Below are 23,415 nucleotides of genomic sequence, written 5' to 3' on the forward strand. Positions count from 1 at the left end.
TCATTAGATTAATCAAAAATGTATGGTCTTCATTTAAAAAAATGGATAAGACAAAGTACAATAAACAGCAGGGTATGAAAATGATATAGTTAAGAACTGTCTCTTTAGAAGCATCTTTTATTTCAGAAATCTAACAACATACTTCCCCTGCTATTTTAAAGCAGCTCAGGGTCCGTGTATCTGCAGCAGCAGCAATCACTGCAGGCACCGTGCGTGTTTATTCTGCCACATACAACTCTAAATAATGTTGAGAGCATGTGAAAAGAGTGTTTATTCTGTGTTTCTCACAAAAGAACATATAGCTTAATTGTGCTCTTAGGCTGGCCGGGTATGTTTTGAGAGCCTGAACATCATTAAATATGTACATCCTTTTATCTTTTGGCAAACTTCTGCTGTCGGTGCTGCTCTTTAGTCAGATGCGCATTTTTCTTTATGAGGTTTAATATTTCTCTTTTAGAACATTGATCAGTGTCCAAAGTCACTTAAGAGCAGTGGAAAAATCAATAGGGAGCGGCGATTGGCTGCCTCGGAGGCGGCTGCTGCAGCCCATCACCAAGAAAGCAGTGATTGGATTTGATTTGGCGTTTTGTGTCGCTCCCTTTCCCTGTACTGTCTGTCAGGAAACTTCAAAACTGCTGATTTGAAAATAAATGAGCACATGTTACCGTTTGAACCTGTTTCTTTGGCTTTTGTTTTGGTTTCTTTTGGTCCTTGACACACCGCGGCGTACACAAATATTAGCGTTGTTACCGCATAGATGGCTGCAGGTGTGTGGCGAACTCCAAGCTGAATTCAAGGTCAGATATTTCACGAGGTAAACTCTTGAAGTCAAGATGTGCGTTTACATGGAGGGTTCATCAATCAGCAGATGCTAATGAGCCAGTTTTGTCACGTCATTCTGGCAAGGAATTTGACGTTTTGCTGTATTAATCTTAAGCTGAGTTCAGTACCATCGACAGGCAGATATTGAGCTGATCGTAATCAGAACCAAGGAAATATTTCATATGCTGCTCTCTAATGTACAATATGCTGGAATACAAGATAGTCCCTGTAGTGTAAAATATAACAAATTGCCTTTTTTCTTATGCTAATCTCTTTAGATATTGGTACAATTACTGAATTGAGACAGGACTGGCTCTTTTTATTCTGGGGTTTGTTCTTCTGTTCTCTTCAAGTTTGATGATGTGCTGGATTTTATTATTTGTGTGTATAAAAAATAATACAGTGAGGAAAGTGACTATAAATGTTAAAAGTTAAAATAGAGACTCATACTGTATTAAATTAGTTGATTTTAAATTACGCCTATGCCTTCAATATGTCTGGTTTTATGTATTTGTATATGTACATGTGGCTATTACTCCACAGAGTATACAATAATCCATATCGTAATGCTTATTTCATATTCATAATTAGGAATAGCTATACCAAACCAGAGTTCTGTGTCCTGCTTCAGGATTAAGGGAAGCTACACATGTAAGGATCGTGTTCTTTCTAATAGTAACAGGATTTTGATACTTGTAATATAGATGATGCAATATGCACTTTTTCTGTATTCACACCTCAGCAACAGATCCAAATGGCATTTTAAAGGGAAACGGTAAAGATTTTCAACATTCCCGCTACGATAATGACGCTCCCACAATATCGAGAAACACAGATTTAAAATGTTAGACTTTGAAAGTCCTTAATGTAATTGAAAAACATCTTGAGGCCATAAATACTGATATGAAAGTTCAGGAAAGATGTTTCTCCCGTACGACTTCCCCTTCCCTTCTGGCCGGGTTGGGGCTGATCTCAGCAGTGTCAGTGGTTATTATTCTGATGACTTGCCCCTGAAAGGCAGTCGCTGGTACCTGTGGGGACAGCGAATCCATTTGCTGGCGCCGGGGAGTCGGCGGCGCAGGCTGGCGCCGGCGGAGGGAAGGGAAAGATGATTAATATGTCTTATAGATTCACTGCCTCTCCACTTGTCCTAGACCTGCCAGTAATTCCACTCCCCTGTGGTTCCACCTTGATCACAGATAATGGAGGCAGATTGAAAGTTTGAAGACACGAGCCGTTCTCTCCTCCCGCACTGACATTACTCACCCGGGCTAAATGAGCTGTACGACCAGCGGCCCCTGCCTATGGGAAGGCATCTCAGTGCACTTAGCGCTAATGCTGCAATAAAGCAGCAACTGGACTCTAATTAACCACGTTTCCTTTCTTTCCTTTTTTTCTTTCTGCCGTTTTTTAACCGCGCAGCGGGCTGCCATTAGCAAAGCCGTGGTATCGCAATGGAAACAGCAACATAAGCCTTCCTTCGCCTCTCCATTTATTAAAACATACCTTTTGCTTTCTATTTCTTTGCAGAAATAGTATAATATGAGGTTATTTTGTACTAGCAAGGCATCTGTAGCATTCTAAGAACTGAAATTACGAACGCCCATGAAAAAATCTTCTTGCATAGGTGTATCTTTTTAAAGATGCTATTTATTCGTTTTTAGGCCACGCTGGGGTCTGTAGTACAAACGTTGAAGTACAATCTCAGAAGCCATTCTTCACAAAACAGCTTCTAACAGAAGTAAGTGTGTGTGTGTGTGCTGGGAAGAAAATTAGCTTTGTTCTAGAGACAGTAAAATACCATACGTACGTGGATATGCCCAGTTTGCATCTTACCTCTAGATAAATGCCTTACTCTGAATCAGATTGGTAGAGATAAAACAGCCTTTTTTCTTTCCAAAAGCAGACTGAACAGAACATATAAAAAGGTTTTGCGGTGGGAAAAGACATTGTCTTATAGGGTCTCCAGAGAGATAAGTCATAACAGGAACCTCTGAACATAAGGGGATTATTGTGTCCGTGAAATATTTCGCTGTGTAGTTCTCCGTGTCTGAGGGACTGAGCGTCTTACAAAAGAGATCTGGTGGTGTTAAACCTCTCTGATTTCCTGACAATCCTTTATGGACACAGGAATTTGGACACCTTCAGCTTTTTTAGGGTTTGAATTCAGCAAATCTATATTGTCTAGGCAGTGCATGAGTAAGTTAAGCAGTATGTTGTATGTAATTGTACTTATAATACAGGTACTCTAAGAATTTGTATATAGCCAACTGTATTCAGGATAAAACAACAAATCCATGTCTTCTGAATGCTGAAGACTTGATCTACCTCGAGAGCTAAATTCTCGACCTTGGCAGACAGCCCGCTTTCATATAGGAAAGTGATACCATTTTTAAGTATCTAGGGTATTATTATGAGTAAGGAAGCGAAGAGGAATAAACAAACAGCAACCCAATATATTTTCAAATACAACCAGGAGTATAAATCTTAAAAGTCAAGTTTCTTTAGCCGAATAGCTACTAGACACTATATAAACCAGGAGATGTTTACATGCTACAAGGTTATAGAGTGTCATTTGTCAGCAGCAGAGAATCCCATTGGAAAAAAGAATTGTCTATGTCATTGCTCATCTCGTGTTGCCACTGGGGAGATGTGGGTTTGGGGGTGACCTTTGACCTTCCAATTCCTGCTCCTGAGAGCTGGTTTCTGGACAGGATCAGCTAATGCAGCACCGGGGGCAACCACGTTAAGGAGAGAGAATTGGGGCTATTGTGAGCAAAACCACGGCCCTTTCAGATGGAAATCTTGAGTTCAGAAGTTGTAAAGGTCATCAAGCTGGTTATGGGTAAAGGCTGATTTACCATAACAAATAATGGGGGAAGGTTGTAATGATTTTTCAAGGAAAAAAGATCCCAATTTTACCTAAAACAAACAAACAAAACTCAAGAAACAGTATGTTAGAATTTAATTATTAGTCTGTGCCCCATTAAGAACTTCGTAATTGTGATCCGTAAAGAATTGTCAGACAGGTATAGGACAACCTTTGTTGGTCTCCTGGGATCAAGAAGTCTGTGTCCTGAGATGCACACAGGGGTCTTCAGTAAATTACAGAACCTGGGAAAAAAAAAAGCTATTATCTTTTTGGAAACAAAAGTGAAGCAAGCACAACCTCCTTTGAAAATCAAGATCTTTCTTTTGTGTTACAAAAATAGTTCTTGGACAGACTTGTACAATAGGTGAGATAATAGACTATGTTTAAGTTATCTTAAAAGATTGAGGTGTTATCATTCAAAAAAAGGAGGAGATGAAGACCTGGAAAGAAGAAGCTACTTTTAAAATCCCATAAAGCAGCACATGGGTAGAAGTCAGGACTGAAAAGGGATCTTGTAAAGCGTGTTCTCACCTTTGCGGCAAGGTGAGCGGTTCAGAAATGCGGTCACTGATTTCCAAGGGTCAACCTGCAAGTTCTTGTGGGCTGTTAAGACAACCAACCTGTATTCACTTGTCAGGTTTGGTATGGAGACCTATGTGAACTGGTTTTGGTTTGGGTGCCATGGCATGGGTTCGATGGAGGCTAATGAGCTTTGTAACTGAAAGAAGATCACTCTATTATGAGCTATTTCAGTTGCCGAAAAGAAACAAGGACACTTTCTAAATATTCGAGTGATGGAAAAGTGTCATTTTTTTCTACTTAACCACACCTACACATTCTTGGAAAAGAGAACAAAATAATACACACATTTGAATCTGAAAAAAAAAAAGTTTAATTTATTATTTACAGTTTTTTCCTAATAATAAATGATTGTTTTGAAGTTCTTAATTGGTTCGTGAATAACTGATGATCATGGCAGTAGCTGGAAGCATTGGTCTACAAAATAATAGTAAACCCTGGAAGTATGTAGAAAAATGGGCTTCCTTACTGCATACTTAAAGATCCCTTACCAGTGGTCAAAAAATACGCAGAATGGAACAACAAACTATTTGGTATATCTGATTTATTTCTTATGGAGTTAGGGAGAGAGGCTTCCAGCTTCTCATTGAATCTGTACAGAGCACACGTGTAAAAAGGGAAAAGCTAAATATATTTTCAGAATCTACGTAAATGTTCACAGTATAGTTTGGCATTTTATTACTGATACATCTATAAAAAGCGTAGGATGTCTTTTTTCTGTGCTGGCAACTATAACCTCTTACTTTTGGGTGTAATACTCGCTGTGAGCGGTCTCTCTGACTTGGTCTGGCATGCAGTCCTTTCAGCCCAGTGCTGCTGATGAAAGCAAGCGTTGTACCTGCTGGGAAATGTGTTCACATTGGGCATTTTTAACAGTGCTGGGTATTGGAAGACGAGATGTTAAGTTTAGATATATAATTTTGTACACAGTGCCACCTGGAGAATTTGGGAATAAGGTTTTGAATATTGGATTATTTTTGGTTTTGCCTCATTTATTCTGGCTATTTCTACAGGACTGTTGATGGGCTTTCTTGAAGTACGCTGTGTTTTGATACTGTTATCCTTTCATATGTCAGCGTTTTGCTGGTTGTGAGGTCTAGAAGACGGATGTTCGCAAGGATTTGGGTGAGAATCCTGCCCAGTTCCAATTCTTGAAACCTCGGTACAGAGGGAAGTTCTCAAGGTCCCTTTGGAGCTGCTGTCTGGCTTTGCAACTTTGTGAGATTTGTGGTCTGTGAGATCCAAGGTTTTGACTTCTGAATTTCCTGGATGCTTAAAAATCTGTGGCTGGATGTGTCCCTGCGTGCTTCATCGTAGCATTGTCGATAGCCAAGGCCTGACCAGACCCGTGAACTGGGCCTCATTCTGCCTGTTGTGGTGCCTGATGCGATGGATGTGATCAGAGCCAGGAGAACTTCCTAGGTTTGCAGGTCTCCATCCCTGGAGGTTTTCAAGAGCTGAGTGCTTAAAGCTCTGAACAACATGGTCTGATCTCTGGTCTGACCCTGATCTGAGCAGGAACTCGGCTTTGATGACCTCTTGAGGTCCCTTCCAACCTGAATTATCATACAATCCTGTGACCACAGAGGCACAAAGCAGATTAAATCCCCTTGTTGTTGGTATTTTCTGCTGCCTCACATTCAGAGGTGCCTGACTCCTTGTGTGTGTTGGACAGGCAGCGATCACTTTATTTGGATTTGAGAATTTTTTAATATATTTAGCTCTACTCGCTAATGTTCTAAGAAAGCGTCCTGTACAAAACCGCTTTGATCTTACAGCTGTACAAAATACAGTTGAAGAAAAACAAAGTAATGATGCGCTTTCCCGCTTCATTGCAATTCTGGGTGGATTTTTGGAAGCCTGCAAGAAAATCTGTTCCTCCATTGAGCAAATGTAGGCCTGGATTTCAGGGAAGGCTCGTTCAGTTCAGGGCTTACATTGACGTCAGAAGACATTTTGAGCTATGCGTATTTTCAGCACGAATCATGATGGTTTTGAACAAGTGTTGTTTTGAGAGTTTGACTTTATTACTTATACAAATGCTTTGTAGCGGTTGGATTATCAGGTTAAAATCTCTGATTTTGAAAGGGTATTACGGTAAACAGGAACCCACAACAAATGCAAAGTAATATGAAAAATTAATGGTTTTAGTATTCCTCATTTTTTTTTTTTCCCTAATTCAAAAGACAGTTTTTAAAGGTTCTGTGGGACAGAAGTGCTCACACTGTAAAGAAGATATTCAGATAGAGAACTTTCATATTCTTGTCCTAAGATTTTATTTTCCTTGCAAAGCACTCTGCAACTCAGCAAGCCTGTGAACCTTTCATAATGCACTGCTAGCATCAGATGGCCCTATTTTAAAACACGGTTGAAATCAAAGGCCTGGTAGATAAGCTGGTGTTTGAAAACCACGAAACTTTGTCAGTATAATGCGCACTTTCTATTGAAGATGATAAAATGCACCAAAAGCCGTTGTCATTTCCTCAGGGGAGCAAGTTGGGGCAATTTCTTTGGTATCTAGTTTGTTCTGGTACAATTGGATTCTATTGCGGGGGATCAGAGAGAAAACGAAATGGCAGTAGGTTTCAATATAACATATGGCAACTAAATTAACCCTCTCTTCATAAATTTGCATGTCTACCAAAATTGTCATGAGCTGGTACGAGAGTTTTGACATTGCCTTTTCTTTTTAATGTGTGCTATCCTGAGGCGGGGGGGAAGGTTTTATTTACCTAAATACAGGATTTCCAAAGCATGGTAAGAGCCACGTCTCAGAGAGACTCGTCAGGGTTTCCTCCACCCCTGCTACCTCCGTCTGTCTGTCTGTCTGCCCACTGATAACTGAGTGGAGGATGAGCTGCTCGGGTAGGACTGAGCATCCTCCATCCTCCCTCCATCCTCCAGCGCTGCCAGCTTCCACCATCCCAGCAGGGCTTCCCTTGGAGAACGTTCTGCTAACATCCATGGGGTGCTCTCACAAAGTGGCTTGTTCTGCTCATTCCTGTGACGTGAGGCAGGAAGAGCGACACAGAAGAGCAGGCAGCAATTAGCATTCCCTCTTTCTCACCGTGCAGTTGTGTTATTTACCTGCATCGGGAATTATTGTGTGATTCTAGGGTTTGTTTCTGTCCATGATATTTTTTTAATGCAGAAGGGGAACATATGGTCCGAACTCCCTCACATGTTCGGAGAAGAATGGCAAAGCAGGCAATCTAAACTGCTTCAAGGCAAAGCCTTTCATAAATTACACCTTTTATGTTCTACTTCTCCTCTGACTGGCGTAGCATTTGCCTTTCTGTATGTGGTTTTGGTGTGTCTAGTGGCTACATGTGAGAGCGGTGACATTTATATGAAGTGAGTCTATTAAATTCTTTATAATGAATAGCATGTAACTGTAAAACATATACAGTTTTCTCATTTTGCCCTCCTCTGGGAGACTATGACAACATTTTGGCAAGTAGGAGTAAACAGCTTTGTGTTGGCATGCAGTAAATTAAACTGAGTAATTAAAATCAATAGCAAAACACTAGCTAGGCAGAAAGGTCATATAACACAACAGAAAACTGTTGGGTAGCATATTGCAGGAAATCAAAATAAATTTCTGAACTTTTCATTATTCTTTACATGCCTGAAACTGGTCCTAAAAGGCTTGCGAGATACAGCAAGGTATTGATAATGACAGGATCGTTCTCTGAGATGGAATAAAAATATTTAGATGCTAATATATGAGAATTTGCAGGGTACAGGGCTGCCAGACACAGTGGAATATGGGAAAAGGGACTTTGATTTTACTGCTATTATAGAAACTTTTGTTTAGGTTGGCTTAGTAATGCTTGCAAGTGCTGAAGTGGAGTACACCGGCCGCGGGGCTCTGTCAGTGCAAGCGGCAGCACTTATTAAGGAAGTTTGATGTTAATGTTTCTGTGATCAGAAAAAATGCCTGGATTATTTTGTGAGGTGTTTCACATACTCCTGCAGCTCAGGAAGGGACATGAGAGTCAAATCCTCCAGATCCAAACCAGTAATGGCCCCAAAGTGAACAACGGCTAAGGAGTGTGCCCCAACAATTCAGCGGACGTGCCAACTTTCAAGCTACACGAGGTCTTCACTGCGAGTGTGAGGTTCGATAAGTAGATAACCCCTCTGATTTCTGGATGCTGTTCTAAGTCATTGCACGGCTTCCAAAAGGAAGTCTGTGGTGGGTGTTTGCTTTTTTTGCTGCTGAAATGCGTGACAGTGGTGGAAGGAAGGGGGAGGAAATCATGAGACACGACTCCGGGACAAGTGGAGATGCAAGATGAGTTGTTAGGAAGCGTTTGCTTGGGAGACACTGAAAAGGACTTGAAGGCATAGTTAACCTGTAGCAAGTACGTTCAGCCATGAAGTGGTTATGGATAAAAGAATATATTCTATAGAATTGTTTGGTTGAGTTGGGAAAAGCAGAAAGCTTTAAGGCCTGTGAGCTCTTCTGGCTGAGCTTCGTTTGCTTTTTCCATCTCAATCTCTTGTAACAGGCGATGTTGCTCTGCCGTTCTTATCTCTTGAATTTGCCAGCTCTGTTAGCTCTCTCTTAGGCAACTGTCAGAGAGGAGAGATCTTGTGTCATCGTGCGGGAGGTATGACTTCTGGTGTTTATAAGCCTTTCCTTAGGTCTCCGTTTTTGGGCTTCTCCTGCGCAGTTTTGAGCAGCTTATCCTGATGGTGCAAATCCTGGGGCACTGTGTGGCTCCTCCAGCTCTCAGCTGATCGGTGTTGGGGTTGACTTCAGGGTAAGTGGTGAGTTGTAGCGCATTTGTCTGACAAATCCGAGCCCTCAGCCAGTCGGGCGCTGGATGGATAGTTGTGAAACGGAAGCAGCGAGTTATTGCTGGACTTTGCTCTTCCTGATGCTGGTTAATATCCCTTCCAATGTTTGTAATCTCTATTTAAAATATTTTTCCTGCCTTTGTTTCTGTTGTCTGGTTTGAATTTAATCCTAGCAATTTCAAAATAATAACAGCGACAGGCAGCGTTGTACTGGGTGTCTGTGAGAGAGCCGTGTCTTGCCTTTCAAAGCCATTCTGTGTTTGAATAGATGAGTGCTAGAAACTGGTGCAGCCCAGCAACTGTGCAGCCTGATCTGCCACTTGAGGTTGTGTTCAGATTTGGTTTGCTTGAGTGATGGAAGTGGCTCAGCCTTTTACCCGTTCCCTTGAGAACGCGTGTGCGCATCCCGCAGTCAGCGACCAGGTTCACTTGCAAACGCTATAAGACATAACATTTATCATGTTTTTTTTTCCCTGGTTCTAATCCAGATAAATACACTTTCAGCTTCTGTTTTGTTTACATTTTCACTTTTAGAGGGACTTAATACATAAATGCTTTTATATATATATAAATATTGTATTAAAAGACATAAAGCAATTTTTGTTCTTCTGGTTTCATATGTTTTAAAGTAGTATGTGAGCTTCCTTTCTTAAAATTAAGAACTTTCAGTATATATCTTTGCCTGTGCTTGAATTCTTGCAGTCATTAGGAAATGGTACCTGCCTTCCCGTCTGCTAATGCTTAACCCTAAGTTATGAATCCTGTTTAAAACTGTGGTTCATGTTGAGCAGGACTGCGCATCTGCTTAAAGCTGAGCTAAAGTAGAACTGTAGGCAAAATGACACTGATGCAGAGGCTTCTACTGACATTCCAAACCATTCTTTAACAGTATATGCTGAGTAACAGCTTAATTTTTTAAATTAAGTGCACGTTTATCAAACTTTCTCTCTTATTTCAGTGCAAATACCTTACTTCAGTATTACATGGCTACATTTCCTAAAATGCCGGCCATACTAGCTAACACATAACTCCTCAGTGTACTCTTGTCCTATTTAAAGACCAGGGGGACAATGTTAGATACATATTGCAGATTGAAAAAGCAACAGATATGAAATTGTGACTCCTGCTTGAAAGCCTTTAAATATTTAAGGTTATTATAATCTGCATTTTTGCCATCTGTATGTTTAACTTGATAGCTGTATAAATTATGTCAGTTACCCTTGCAAACTTTTCCTGAAGCGCCTTGACAAACGTCCTGTCGTTCTCCTGGAAATACACAGTATATCGAGCATTTTGAAGACAATTTGGTTATAAAACTTTTTGTATCCCGTATGTTGCTTTCTCTTATTTGCACCTGTCTTTTTATTTATCTAAGGATAAATATTACTGCTTCTTGACACTGTTCAGGAGATTTTTAGATGCTTTCTTTCAAAACCTCAGCCTTGGTGCAATGTAGACTCTTATTGTTAACGTGAATGCCAGTCCTGCAAGAGCCTTACTTGTCTAAAACGGAAGTTTTAGGGGCAAACCTGCAGAAATGTGGAGCAGATGGGCTCCTGAGGCACACTTAAACAATCCTCTAGAAACCCAACCTCAACTAAAAGCACAATTCTGTGACAGACCTATGGGCTTCCCATAGGTGAGCGTTCTGGATGCAGGGTGGGCTCGCCTGCTGACGGCGATAGCGCTGTAAAAGCCTCAAAGAACCCAGGCACAATTACTGCTACCTACTCATATTTTGTTTGCAAAGACATAGCTGATAGGATCTTGTTTTATGTGGAGTTTTTGCTGTAGTCTTCTATGAGCGACTTGATATTTAAATTCCGTTCAAGAGTTGTTAGTGTTCAGCGGTGCAGGAAATACTGAGAATGACAGGAGGCTGTCCCGACATCTCTGCATCTTTTCTGTATTTGCTTTTCTTCATTTTCTCATTAGAGACTGTGATCTAAGAGTCTCTTTTAGGGTTTAGTCTGCCCACTTTTTCTTCATCTGAAATCTTAACAGTATCGCACTTATTCCGCAGTATTAGGAATATGTGATTATGGGCCTGGACTAGCAAGTAGCGAAGCATTGGCTTAGATAATCTCAAATTAGGCTCTGGAAGTGCAAACGTTTGAATAGTGAGTCTAAAAGTAACCTCTGTAGAGTCTTAGAGCAGTGCGTGCCTAGAAAGAGTTGAAGGCATGGTATTTGCAAGTGGAAATCTATCACCTGGAGCTCTACCTGCCTGCACCAAATGTCCACACCTGTTCCCAGCTATGCTGAAGATTTGGCCTGGAAAATCTTGGAGGGGCTAAGAGGGGGAAGGGTCTCCAGTCGTTTGCACGGATTACATTTCCTGAGAGCACAGAAAAAATAACTTCAGTTGGCAAGACGCAAAGTTCTCCATTGCATTAGCGATTGCTGACTCGGGTGTTGTGAGTCACATTGCATTTACAGCTCATACCATGCTCTCATGCTCTATCAGCCTCCTTGCTGACCTGTGAGCGGCGCGGGCGTTCTCTTGCCATGTTTTATAACAGTCTGAAGAGGAAGGAAAGTGTCTAGAACTCTGTCATTACCTTTAGCAGCAAAAGGATGTGAAGAGTCTTTCAAGGGTAAATACAACCTTGTGTAATTTAACAAAATCTATCCTACATTTCCCTTCCCCTCAGCATCATGTCTGGTTACATCGCCGAGGAGGGTAAAGGAGGTGATGCTCCTGTAGTCTAAACAAACTCAGCACAGTGAAATGGGACAGTACTTTAAAATATGCATGAGGATTGCAGTTGCTCCATTTGGTGACACTGACGGTTCAGGTAGATTTAAAAGAAAACAAGAAAAAAAGAGACAAAACCCAAACCACCACAGACTTTTCCTAAAATGAATATTTTTTTAAAGGCCTATCAAGAAAAACGATGTTGCAACTATTATTGTGAAAAATTGGAGTGGCCTGGTTGATATCACGCATACAGTTTGGAAAAACAAGATTAGTGCCACACATACCATTTTTCATTTTCTTCTGTCTTCACCAGCAGCAACCATTGCAGCGTCTCATTTTTAACCTTGTGTTTAGGGTGGGAAAGCCCATCTGTGTACAACTGCTCCTGGGTGTCTGGTCCCCTGCTCCCAGCTTTCCCCTCTGCTCGCGTGTCCCTATGTGCTATAAATAAGAAGTGGCTGGGAGGGCAGGACACTCAGTCTCTTCTCCGATCAATACTGCTCTGTGTGTCACCAACTAGGAATATTTGAAATGAGGGAAGGAGGGAATTGTGTTTTATTTCCCCTGTAGACCGAGGCCAACGCCTTTGCATTGGGTTCATCTCTATTACCTGGGGAAGGAAGGTTGTTTTGAACCAGTATAAGCTGGCAAAAATACCACTGTGAATAAGACAGCAAAGAATTGAATTAACAAGAAAATGTTAGAGTTTTTTCCCTTCACTAAAACAAGAATTTTGATGCCTCTGTGGCCATCTACATGTTGTCTTCCTGGAGCTGAGCTCAGTGGGGAGAGAGACCCAGGTCAGCACGTGTTGGTGTTGGGGCCAGGTGTGCGCAGAGCTGTAGCTCTTGAACTGAAATCCCCTTGCACACGTACGCTCACTTTAATCTTCAGAGAGAGCGTCTCGCCGTATTTATTGTTCCCCTTTAAACTGAGCAAATGGAGACATTTCCTTCCAGGCTTCTCTTTTTCCCCCCTCCTCGGTGTTTAATATGATAGCTCCAAGTGCTGTTTCTGGAAGGGGTAAATGAAGGACACAACAGGCAGGTCTGCACGGCACGGTGCAGGTTTAGCTCTGCAAATGCAGCATTGCCATTGCTAACAACAGGCCATGTGCTGCTATGGGGAATAAATGGGAGACATATAGGCTCTCCCTGTAGTAGAAATGTGAGTGTGCTTGGAGAAAGTTACCCTGCAACACTCTCAAGAACAGGGGGGGTTATAAAGTAGTTTCTTTAACAGATGACAGTGGAAGGAGGGAATATGAAGGAGCTCACGGAGGAAAACGGAGAATAAAACTTGTGTATGTGCAAGATGTGTAGCCCGGGGAAAAAAGAAAATGTTTGCAATGCTGAATTTAAATGATTTGCCCTCACATTGTTGCGCCTCGTACCTGTGATACAATTATGTGCTTTCATGCAAAGAAATCAGGTGTTTCTACATCATAAATCAGTCCTGATAGCAAACAAGGTTTTGGAGGTACCAATCTTAGACCTGCTCTTTTCTGAGAATAGAGATGAGGCACTCTCAGAGATTGAGAAGATGGGGCAAATTGATTAATTTAAAAGCAGTAAATCATCAGCCCCACATGACTTACGTATAAAAGAATTCTGAAGAAGCTTAGGAATGAATTAGCTGAACTGCTAACTAAGATGTGCACTCTCATTAAAACCAAGATCTGTTCCAGAGGGTTGGTGAGTATATGGGGTTTATGCTATATTTAGACTGGTAAGCATTACATCTGCACATTGCAAATGGCCGAAACAGGAATATGAAAGGGAATAATAAAACACCTGGAAGATCGTGATGTGAAAGACTTTAATGAGAGCAGATTCAGCGAAGAAAAATCTCATTTCACCACATTCCTTAGAACTCTGTGAATGTGCCTGTACAGAGAAATAGGAATGGCCACGCTGGATGAGACCACAAGTCCCTCCAGCCCAGCACCCTGTGTGACAACAGCCGGGCACAGCGTGTGGGGCAGGAGAATAAGAAGAAGATAACCAGATAACCCTTTTTCCATGGGCTTGATTGATGCCAATGAGGGCCTGGTCTGAATTTAAGGGAGTCACTGCAGACACGCTGACATATCCCTCTCTTAGAAACCAGTCCTGAGCTTGCTGGTGCTCAGAGAGAGAGAATTTTCCCCACTCACTAAAAGGGATTAAATGGTAAAAAAAACAACGTTTTCCTAAAAGGCAGAAAAGAGAAGTCTGACAGCTAGATGCTCAGAGTTAACGAGATATAATTGTAACCATAGCCTTTTCGTCTAACAAGGCTACCAGGTTATTGTCATCTGCTTTTATTCAGTTTGATATTAGGAAGTACCGCCTGGTAGCGAAGCCAAACTGAGGGTACGCTAACCTGATAGATGCACTTGTGTTAGCTGCTCTTCGCTCCTCCAGCCACACGCGTCCCTGCTAGCCACACGCGTCCCTGCTAGCCACACGCGTCCCTGCTAGCCACACGCGTCCCTGCTAGCCACACGTAGTGCTGCTGCGACCCGGGGTGATCCCACACGGCGCTCCCATGAGCTCCAAGCCCTCTGCTCAGGGCTTTTGTTGTTTCAGCCCTCAGAAGAGCAAGCACAGCACCAAGACCCAGGCACTCAGTTCATGGGGGAGGTTTAAGCAGCTTCTGGTACCTGCACATCTTGCAAAAGCTCTTAATTCCAATATCTTTTGGGTTTCCCCCCCCCTCCTCTCTTTTTGTTGAAGGTGTAACCTTTGTATTTTGAGGCTAAATGCTCTTCCCTGTTTGACTCTCTTGGACAGTTAGTTGGCCTAGACCTCCTACATTTTCTCTACTTCATGGAGTAACTCCCTTTGTAACAGAAATGCCTTTAAAAAAATATAATTGCGGTGCATGCCAAGAAAAGGTATTTCTGACTTGCCCAGCAGTCTTTTCTGTTTGCCTTGCTTGATTCCATGGGATGCCAAGGTGCCCTTTTCCCGTGGGAATTCCTGGGAATGTTCCCTCACCTTTGGGTTTCAGCCACCAGGCTTGTGAGGCCAACTGCCTGACTTGATGTACTTTGACTTTTTAAAAGCTTGTGACGAAGTCTGTCACAGGCGCTGCTCCAAAGGCTGAGTGGTCACATATGGTGACAGGGCAAGTATCATCGTAGATCAAAAGCCGACAGGGAAGCAAAAAGGCAGAGGGCTAAGTGGCCAGTTTTCATCACAGTAAAAGGCTAGCAGCTGTGTGCCTTAAACTTACCTACCAGCTCATATGCTAAATACATTTATTAATGATCCAGGGAAAAAAGGTGAAGGATTAGATGGTAACACTTACAAATGATGTAATTACTTAAGTAATTTAAGCCTGTAGCAGCACGCTGTTAGAAACTTCTGAGTGATGTAAACAAGTTGCTCAGATGGATAAAGAAGGTTGAATCCTGCTAAATGAGGAGTTAATACGTGGAGAAGGGAAAAAAGTGAATGTTGCTGTTGGCAGTTCCGTCGCAGAGGCCATTTGAGATGTTATGGTAGAAAAAGTGAACAAGGTGCTAGAAGGCGTAAGAAATGGGACATTAAAAATGAATTGCTGAACTCAGTCTTCATTGCATGGAGATGGAAGATAGGATCAAGTATAATATTATGGGTAAGTTTGCCCAGTTAACAAGTCTGATCCATGATGACAATTTCCTGTTTTCTGTTGTCTTTATCCTGCTCATACATCATCTGCTATCAGAGATGCTCTGATCTTTATCAGGGATAATATATGCTGGGAAAGCTGAGGCTTCCAGAGGGGTTCAGATCTTACTAAGGGCAGCTCAGTATCAACAAAGCTACAACGAGTAAAAACCTATTTAATATCTATTCTCCTTTCTTTGGTAGTTAAAATTCCCATCAAAATGACACAAACTAGCAATCTCAACTTTGTATTTAGACTGTGAAATCATCAACATTTTAAACGTGGGTTTCGGAATTCAGATGTTACTGAAATACTTCCTCAAGTTGGGGCTCTTGTGAGACTTCTGAATTATTCTTGCATAGAGGAGAAGTCACTTGAGACCAACCTAAATGAAGTTAACATAGATTTTAAAAATTATTCTTCCAGAAGAACAGGGAGTGGTGGGAATAGATGAACAGATGGATAGGGGAGAAGAGGAGAGGGAAGAAAAGGCTAATTAGGTAATTGAGGCTAAGAGGCTATTAGAGCTGACCCGGTGGTCTGTGGTGGTGCAGTTCAGGGATTTGAATTTGGTATTGAGGTTGGTCCCTCGTTCCCAGGCCAAGACGTGATCCAAACATTGCAAGGACTCGGTTCTATAGCCTGTGTGATCCTGTAAGTGTGTGTTTCCCAGTCAACAAAATCTGGAGGAGTTGTATGTCAGATTATAGTGGAGACATGAAAGAATAACCGAGTAAAATGCTGAATTTGGACATGAAGACACTAAAATACTATACTAATGGGTGAGATGTTTAGTGAAATTCTTTGGAATTCCTTTGAACCAGCTGTTGCAGAAAAATCTGGTTGGAATAAACATCTTTTGAAGAGATTCTGAATAGGAGCAAGCTATTTCTCACCAAGCGGTCTTTCCTAAAATTTGTCCAGTACACGGTTCTCTAAAGCATAAGAGGAAAACATAAAAGGTCATTTATTCTAACTTGTTCGGATACGTATTTCTGGCTGCTTTGAAGTTGGTATGCTTGTAGTGTGCTGGTCTTGTCTCCTCCTTTCAGTCTCCTAACGTATCTTCCTTTCAGAGCCAGTCAGATACACTTTCTGCTGTGTTTTATATGCTTATTTTCTCCATGATGTCAGTATATTCAAACTGTTTTCAGAAGCCATCGGTAGATTTGTTCTTTTATGGCCAGGGAGCCTGGTATAGGTCAAAACTGGGACAAGCATTGCTATGTGGTTTTCAGATTTATATGCTGAGGTGGAGCATTTCTTGTCCTCACCTTTTTCTAGTACAACGTTATTTGTGCTGACTTAATTCTTTCAAATCTCTCCCCTTCTTTAGCAGTACTTGCGGCTGCTCTTTTTCAATCACTTCCAAAAACACTTGGTTTTCTTTTCTACGCGTTCCAAGCTTTGGAACGGCGGTGGTGCAGCATTCTGAAATGCTGCTGCTTTTCTCTTTCTTTACCTTCCTCAGTGCTGCTTATCACAAATTCTCATTTGCCAATTTGATTATTTTTGAGTATTAAAAATTAAAATCGACTTTTTCTTTTTAGCACCTGTCTATCAAGACAGAAACGCTGGCTCCTGCATCCTTCTCTTGTATTCATAGCACATGTATGGCTGACTTTCCTGTTTTCTCGTTCTAGTATTTTTGTGGAAAGTCAGCTTTTCTCCTTCTGTTTCTTCTTTCCTTTATAAGGAGTGTATAGAGCTGTTGATATTGAAGCGACACGTGGCTGGAACACCCATGGTCAGTCGGCAAATCATATTTCGCCAGCAGAAAAAAGCAGCACCATTCATTATCCCTGCAGCTTAAAAGAGAGTTTCTGTAGAATAATTGCAGTATTGGAACTGCAGCTTCAGAGGAAAATCACTGCGGTAAAAGCTTCTGGTGACTGGATGGGATAAGCAAGAGAGGGAGGAGGGCATATAGCTTTGGTTTAGTGGTATCCAGGAGGGAGGAAAGGTCAATGGGCTGCTTGTCCACTGGAGACGCCGCTTGTTCCTTTCTGTTGGCGAAAGATCTGGAGTTTTGCTACCAGCTGACAGCGCCCCTGAGACGTATTAAAGTATTTTGTCAAAAGAGGGTTCTGTGATAAATCTGGACTGCCCTGAACAAGTTTTGTTTAGGGGAGATAAGGGAATGAGTGCTGGACAACACTGAAGGAAACGTTCTCCCACAAAACCTCATCGAGGTTTGGAGAACCTCAAACAACACTTCTCCATTTGGGGGATGCAATGTTGCACGGTCTTAAGTGAAGCTCCTTAAAAAGTCCTTAAAATAAGTATTTCTTGCTTATAATTTAGCAGCCTGCCCTCTTCATAATGTTTTGGTAATTCTGGTGAACCAAAGGATAATGTTTTTATACCTGCCAGCAGAATCCATGGGCAGGGTTTTAGCGTTGCTTTAGATCTTAAAGTCATGATCTGCTCATGGGGATCCTTCCATACCGCTTCAATGCGCTTCCCACATGGTGCGTCCTTTCCTCAACATTTCTGGTTACTTTTTGGCATGATGACTTCTACTGATTCCCTCTCGCTTCAGGTGGACCAGTGTCATTGTGTTTTTGTTATTGGTATTATCATAGGACCTAGAAGACTGGTCTGCGGGCAAGGACCACATTTCTGTGGGGTATTTTGCAAACAGAATAAAGGATGTTTCCCACTGCTATTCTTCATTCACTGTTTCTCCTCACCACTGAATTTTCTGTGTCAGAATGCTGCACTATGTTGAAAATATGGTTTTGTTTGAACTTCCTTAGCAAGTTTTCCCTGAACGTGTCCAGGCAGTTATGAAAGTGTTCAGCCTGGAGAACAGGAGCTGAGGGGAGACCTTATCACTGCCTACAACTGCCTGCAGGGACGTTGTAGCATGGGGGTGTTGGTCTCAACACCTGAGTAGCGATAGGACAAGAGGAAATGGCCTCAAGGTGCCCCAGGGGACATTTAGATTGGATATTAGGAAAAAATTCTTCCCGGAAAGAGTTGTTGAACATTGGGACAGTGGTGGAGTCACCATCCCTGGGGGGGTTTAAAAGGCGTTTAGGGTTCTTAGGGACGTGGTTTAGAGCTGGAGTTACATTATGGATGGACTCAATGATCCTGAGGGTCTATTCAAACCAAAATGATCCTATGAAAGTGTTGAATTATTCACATAACATTTGCCCGTGTTAATAGGGTTCTAAGTTTTGGATCTGAAGTTCTGAAACAATAATAATGTACTTTCAGGATATTTTTGCTATCTCAGTATATGCTGGTGAGACTGATTTGTTTGTGTGCAGTTCTCACTAAAAGAACTGTGCCGGCTTAGACAACACTGATGCAGGTACCCAACACTGATGAGGTTTTACCATGTTTATTACCAATGGAAGTCTTAGAGAAAAGAGTAGCAAAAAACCTCAGTGTTTTCCTCTTGAGTTGGTAAAGAATGCAGAGATTTCATAACACAATCAGGTTTTGTACATTTCGCTTTTGTTTGAATTCCCTAGCAATCGTTATAGAGGTTAGTTAATTATTTCAATTAACATTCACCTTTGACAGCTCTGTGTTTAATGTCTAGATTTCCTGATTTTTATTAAAGCCATTGAATTGCATAGTATTTTGATTTTTATACTTAAGAAACCAGGTATTGGTAGAGCTGCAAAACCTTGAGGGTACATTATAAGCTGTTAAAAATGATGAAAATATTTAGAAAGTATTCTAATACATATTAGGAAGAATAAACGCAGGATTTATATTGCAGTGTCTGAACCGGAGTTATCTGTGCCAAAACTCATTCAGTTATCTGTAAAATACATTTAACGCTCTGTGACATAGTCACTGTCACTCCATGCTCTGTGAATCAAATATAAAGTTATGTGCACGAAAAAACCCTACAAAGTTATTTTGTCACAAGTAAGCCGGGAGTTTGGAAGATGGGCAGCTCCACTCGTCAACAGGAATAAGCAAGAAGAGAAATAATGGCTTAGACTAAGAGAGAAAGAAGGCAGTGAGGCCTTCCATTGGAAGGGGAGGCTGCAGTGCATCATTGACCTTCTTATACTTTCTCCAGAGTTTGTTGGATTTCTTGCAGTTAATAAATAGGCACATCCAGCTTTAGGAATAAAATTTGAACACTTAGAAGGAGTAGCTAGATCCAGTGTTTTGGGTAGAAATAAATATCTGAAGGTTATTTTCAAAAGTTGAATTGGAATCAGGTTTTGTACTTCGAATGTCTTTAAAGTTTAGGCTTAAGTTCCTCTGAGATGGTAACTCAGGTCCACCCCTTTGAATTATTTACACAAGCTTGGAAATTTGAAGAATTGTTAATCCATACCCCTAGATCTATAAATGGATGGCAATTGAAAGGACCACCACAGTGTGTCACCACAGCCATCAGATTCACTCGAGCGTTTCCCTTCAAACCAGATCACTTGGTTTTCCTTTTGGCCGTTGATCTCTTACAGCACCTGCAGCCTTTTGTTCTTCCTCCAAATATCATCATTTCACTTTGAAGCCTACTGGCTGCGATATGTCCAACCCAAGCCTGTAGAGTCAAGGAACTGGATAATGACTTCATGAGTGCCACGTTAAAAGCGGTCCAGAGACTGGTGTAGGCTGCTCGTTAAAGTCATTGGGAATTTGGCTGGGTAGGAGCTCCCTGTTTGGCCATGCAATGGGGGGAAAGCACTCCAAGGATTGTTATTTTCTAATTATTTGTGTTCTGGTACCACAAAAGGATTTGATTAGCACCCTTATGGGTTTAAAACTTAAAAACCAGGTGCCACGCAGCAGCACCCCCACCACCCCCCAGTTCAGCCCCCAAAGTCTTGATTAACACCCAGTTTTCAAAGGGAAATAAGACAGCAGAGAAAAAAAGCAGAACAGATAATAAAGTTTGCCTTTAGGACCAAAATTATGGCCAAGCTAGAAATTAAAATTATGTTCAAAATAGGAGTATAGTTAGGATGAAATTTTGCAAGGTCAGTTGTGTGTAGCATCCCTCAGTGCCCATTGCGGCAGCAGAGAATACAGTCCTGGGCCCTCTGGAGCTGTCAGCTTTTGGACACTGAATGGGGACTCCAGTTTTTTCCTTTTTCTTTTTGTAAACTGACAAATTTGATCTTATTGCACGCTACCAAAGCAGATCAAATGTCCTGGCTCCAGACTGCAACATAGCAAACATATAGGAACAGACAAGCATGTATGTGTTCACACTTGGAGCCACGAATCTGTTGGGTCAAGGGTCCTCCCTTGTCAGATGGGAGAAGCCACTCAGACTGGCGCTGGACTATGAGAGTCAAATGAGAGAGAAAGTCTTTGTTTCTGTGATTCCTCTTGCTTTGACAGAAAGAGTTTTGCATCTGTCTTTAAGACCTGGGCAGCCTGAATTTGTTTCAAAATGATTTAAAACACGAAGCTCCATTTCTGTAAATACATTTCTAAGAAAAGGCAGGAAATCAGTTGCTTCCATGTTGTGCTCTGCGGCCGCACCTCGAATCGTGCTGGTTCTCCTTTAAATGACGACTCGGGAGCGCCGGAATCCAGGCGGTTGTGCTCAATTAGCAGGGTGCGTTTCTTGGTGAGAGCTGCCTGGAAATGCAGGATGACAAATCTGAGCGTTAAGCTTTCCACCATCATTTCGCTTTCCGACCTCTAACTACGGATCAGCTGCATTGTGACTTAGGGTGTAAGGAGCTGGTGCATCTCTGCAGATCCACGATAAGAGATTTTCCTCTAGGAAGAAGAGCAGTTAGACTCTGCTTTCTGAATCCGTCCCTGCCAGGCCCTAGATGCATTAGTATTCCACTGGCAGCTGCCTGTAGGTAGGAATATTGTTTTTGTCCATAACCAGAGGGAACAATCAGACTAAGCCGTTCCCCGGCTATAAACCAGCCAAAGTAATTGGGTTTAATTTTAATTTTTGTAATAGCTTTAAATTAATAGGAGCAGCTGCTGCCACAGTGTGTGGGTGTCCTTTTCCAGAAGGCATAGAACAAAAAAGGGAAAGAGTAAACAATAGTGCGTCTAGGACACAAAGGTTAATTCAAGAACTGAGCAATGTCTTTTCCTTATCAAAAACTCAGTTGGCGATATCTAGCACAGTGTCCCCTTTCTTTTTTCTTCCCTTTCTTTTTTTCTTTATATTTCTTTCTTTTTCTCCTTTGATTCCCTGATAAGATCTCAATCTGATTAGGCTCCTGTGTGTAAAGACGTGTTGTTGGTATCTAAACACTAACCCTCTTTCTCTATATGACTCACAAATAGATTAGCACTGACAAAGTGCTGGGAGAGATAAAAACAGATTAGCAGTGACAGGAGTACTATTATAATTATTTTTGGAAGATATGGTTTGAATTAAGAGTTTGGGCACTTTCTGCCCCGAGAGGGTGAATTTAAACCTAGGAACTGAGGATGGTTTGTGCTGCCGTGTCAGACTCCAGATAGTGAAATGTCAATACCAGATGTCCTAGACATCAAGATTAGCCATAATAGCCAAATGCAGCCATAAAGTGATGTGTCAAAGTGGATAATAAAACAGATGCTTAGCTTCTATAATGAAGGGGAAAGGGAATGAAATATCAAAAGTGCCTTTAATACATTAACAAAGTTGTCTTCAACTTGCTTAAAAGTAGAAAGTTATCGAACCAAGGAGAACTACGTGTCATTTAAACACTAACTATCAGGAGATGAATTTCAATTAGCGTTAGCCTTTCTAAAATCCTGAATTTCCTCCTATTGGTCTCATTTTACATGAAATTTTTATAGCACGAAGTGAGGCTTGTACTTTATTATTTCTCCCCCGCTAATTTGGAAACAAATAAAGTTCAACAACTCAGCAACACACTGTTTAAACTTGCATTACGGTTTGAGGACTGGGAGCTAGAATACATTTACCCACTGCCGTATCATCTGCTTGATTTGAGATCAAATGAGGGATGTCCTATGGCACTCCAGAGGAAGGGCGAACGACAGAAATATGTTAAGATACTGGAGAAACCTATCAGGTTAGAGCTGTGCGTGCAGACGGCTGGTGCTGTTTTTCCCCTACTGATACTTTTAAAAAAATTAGAAGAATTGTTTTTCTGTCGTTCACTTTTGTGGCTTAGAAATGGTTCTCAGATCTCAGTGCTAAGCAAGCGCCTTATTTAACAAAAAACACCGAAGTAAATTCTGGAAGCTCTGAGTGTTCAAGAACCAGGGCAATAACAGGGGTAAATAAATTCTTATTTCAAGTCTAATTAACTGCATCGCTGGGTCTTCGTTGTACTTTTTCAAGAACACCCCAACTCTTTTCTGTTTCCCTTTGCAGCTCCCGAGTCTTGCTGATCAGACTCTTTAACTGCTGCTAATTGGCAAACATGTACTTCTGCATAATGAGAAGGCTTTGTCCTCTATTTCATCTTAGCAATGAAAGGCCCAAACTGATGCTCTGCAGCAGACCAGCTTCTCAGAACTATTACGAAGAGGCACATTACTGCCGCTATGCCTGTAAATCTTATTATGTTGTTCCTCACGATGATCCTAGTTTAGCTGAGATCTGCTCCAGTCATTAGATCAGACCTGTTCATAATGGGTAATTGAATCAGTCAGGGTCTGCAGGACCACAGTGTTTTGTTGCCAAACATGGCTGGTAAGTTAGTTACATCCAATTACAAATGCATGGCATGACCGGCGAATCGCCTGGCTACATAAAGCTACAAAACCCAGCTACAAAATGAAGAAATTGTACAAACAGAAATATTGAAGCTCTCTGGTCCGTGGAACACGTGTTTGACCCACCTCTGAAATGTTAGTCATTTCGGTTCAGAAATAACAGCGTCATTGAAGTTGGGTGAAAGATGTCAGGCGAGCATTTGTTATTCCTTAAACAGATAGCAGCTTGATAACAATGACATCAATGTCTCTATTAGAGTTATTTACTATCACGTATATTCATTTTTATCTTGTCAGCTCCCAAAGCCAGAAATCTCGAGGAGGGCAGCGATCCAATTTGGAGCAGGACCAAATACCGTTTTCTCCT

At 41.5% G+C, this 23,415-nt stretch overlaps 1 protein-coding gene across 1 annotated transcript in view; it reads left to right on the plus strand.

Moving 5' to 3' along the window:
- Window positions 1–23,415, plus strand: part of BEND5 (BEN domain containing 5) — an 876,445-nt gene that overhangs the window by 310,642 nt on the left and 542,388 nt on the right. The window lies entirely within an intron of this gene.

The sequence above is a fragment of the Patagioenas fasciata genome, chromosome 6 (assembly GCF_037038585.1).
Source record: "Patagioenas fasciata isolate bPatFas1 chromosome 6, bPatFas1.hap1, whole genome shotgun sequence".
Classification (NCBI taxonomy): Eukaryota; Metazoa; Chordata; class Aves; order Columbiformes; family Columbidae; genus Patagioenas; species Patagioenas fasciata.